General features: G+C 25.9%; 1 protein-coding gene across 4 annotated transcripts in view; it reads left to right on the top strand.

Moving 5' to 3' along the window:
• The window catches only part of wwk (white walker), a 71,149-nt gene that overhangs the window by 68,058 nt on the left and 659 nt on the right, over positions 1 to 2,432 (top strand). The window lies entirely within an intron of this gene.

The raw sequence follows: 2,432 nt of genomic DNA, 5'->3' as shown, positions 1-2,432 counted from the left end.
TATATAAATAGTTGACCTTATAATTTAAAATATGAAGATGGTCTGAGTTGCTGTCAAAAAAAGAACAAAATAGTTTTCAACTATTTATTGCCTGACATTTGCTCCACTTTGCAGGGCTTCATCAGGGCTAAAAAGATACAAAAAACAACTAAGAACATTATAACAATAAGACGCAAAAAGGTAAATTAAGGTAGGATAAATATTATGTAAAAAATAAGTAAAAAGAAAATTATATATAAATAAAAGGAAGGAAGACATAAAATAGTATTAATATTAAATAAACTTGAATAAAAAATGATAAGAATAAAAAATTATGTAACAATGATAAGAATAAAAAATTACGTAATAATGATAAGAATAACAAATTATGTAACAATGATAAGAATAAAAAATTGTGTAAACTGTATGGCTAAAATATTACAGGAGAGGCATATAAAACAAAAAGACAGAAAAGTAGATGTGGGAACACAAAATTTAAACACACTAATGGACGGAAAATGAAGAAGAAAGTTAAGATTAAATAAAGGTCGTGAAAGGATAAATAAAAATAAAATTAATAATGATAATAAATGAGCAAAGAACAAATCAGGACCACCTACCTGTTCAAAATGATAGGTTACACAGACATTTACAATAAAGTGGAAGCATGGAGAAGTGGAGGGGAGGTGACAGTTAATGGTTATAATTAACGGTCATTTTTTTTTTTTTTTTTATCATTTTGTCAGAAATGGTTCTAATGATTTTGATTATGCAATGAAATGATCTTTATTATTATTTAGGCTTTATCCTTATTGAAATAGTTTGAATTTTCTAAATTGCTCCATCTAAAATTCCTTTAATTTTCTTTATTTAAAACAATTAACTATCTGTTTTTGTTATTAGTTATAAAAAATAAGTAAATATAAAATATGAAAGAATTTAATAATTGACAAAGGGAGGAATATTTCCTCAGATTGAAAACAAATTTCTGGAAATAAGAGTAATATAGATTTACAATACTGTGGGAAACTAAACATTTTAGAAAAAATAATATCTAATATATAAATCATTTGAAGATAATGGAGAGTGGCAAAAAATACATGAATGAACTGTATTTATAAATAAATGTTTTTTATTTCTATTTTAACTTCAGGTGTAATGTCCGTTAAAATGAAAAGATGGTGTTTGTTAAAAAAAATTGTATTTGTTTTTATTTTAATTACTGTACAGAGCTTGAGGCCTAATAGAGATAATTAGAGGTCAAGTTGTAATAATATTAAAACAATATTTAGTATTTTGGTTTTTGTTTCTTTTTGGTAAAACTTAGCATTCTAAAAATATTTCACTGATTAGCTCATAATTAGCTTGATTCTAATTTCATTAAATCAAAATAAAACTGTACAGAGTTAGTAAATAAATGTGATACAGTGTGGTATCACATAATTTACAGTAGACCTACTTATGCAGAAATGAATTTCTAGTCAAAGTAGTTTGATACCCAGATTTTTTATTTTTATTTTTTGGAAATATTGCTAATATTAATTTTATATTGTTGTCTTCAAGCTTGTATTATATATAATAGAAAATATTAGTTGATTAGTAAAAATAGTCTTCATGGTCAACCTTTTTGAAATATGAGCTTTACTGAATATACAGCTAGGTATCAAGTCAGTAGCAGCCTATATTAGAGTTTTTTTTATTACATATTCTCATTTACTTGACAGTTTAGACTGTCTGATGATGGTGCTTTAGGTTTCATTATATCAATTTTTTAAGGATGAGGTGAGGTCATTGCTCCTTGGCCAATGCTTTTCATTTTCAGATAAAGCATCACAATAAGTCTAGTTAATACATAACAATTTAATTCATATGTTATATTCTTTCCATTAATATTTGTGGTATTAGTGGAACTAAAATGTTGTGAGTTGGGTGTTCAAACCTACATTAATCCCTTTGACCCTTGTCACACTTAACAACTTTGTCTTAAAGTATAAATATAAACTCAATGGTCTCTTTCACTGTAGGGAGTAAATGGGTTTTTAACAATGTCCAGTTTGAAACTATCATCCTCTGGGTTCGGGAACTATGGGGAACTAGTACGCAGAATTGACATGAAAGCAAAATATACTACTAAAAATATGATGTTAATCAGAAAATATGAATAAATACAATATATTTCTTTGAATAATAATCACAGTTATAACCAAGTAATGAGATAATGGTTAATAAATACATTTTAGGATTTTAATGATAAAAACATTGTTCAGAAAATGACTGTATTTAAAAAAAAAAAATTATATATTTTTGTGTTCATTTTTTTCATTTATTCACTAAATTGTAACCTTCATTTAGTTGACCCAGGTTTTTCAAAAATAATTGAAATGTTTGACACGTACACATCAGAACTGATCACTAAACCCCTGAAGTTTAGTGATCAGTTCTGATCTGCATGT

Source organism: Halyomorpha halys, unplaced genomic scaffold (genome assembly GCF_000696795.3).
Source record: "Halyomorpha halys isolate HHAL.00 unplaced genomic scaffold, Hhal_1.1 Scaffold744.1, whole genome shotgun sequence".
NCBI classification, from domain to species: Eukaryota; Metazoa; Arthropoda; class Insecta; order Hemiptera; family Pentatomidae; genus Halyomorpha; species Halyomorpha halys.
This window is presented reverse-complemented; position numbering and strand designations above follow the sequence as displayed.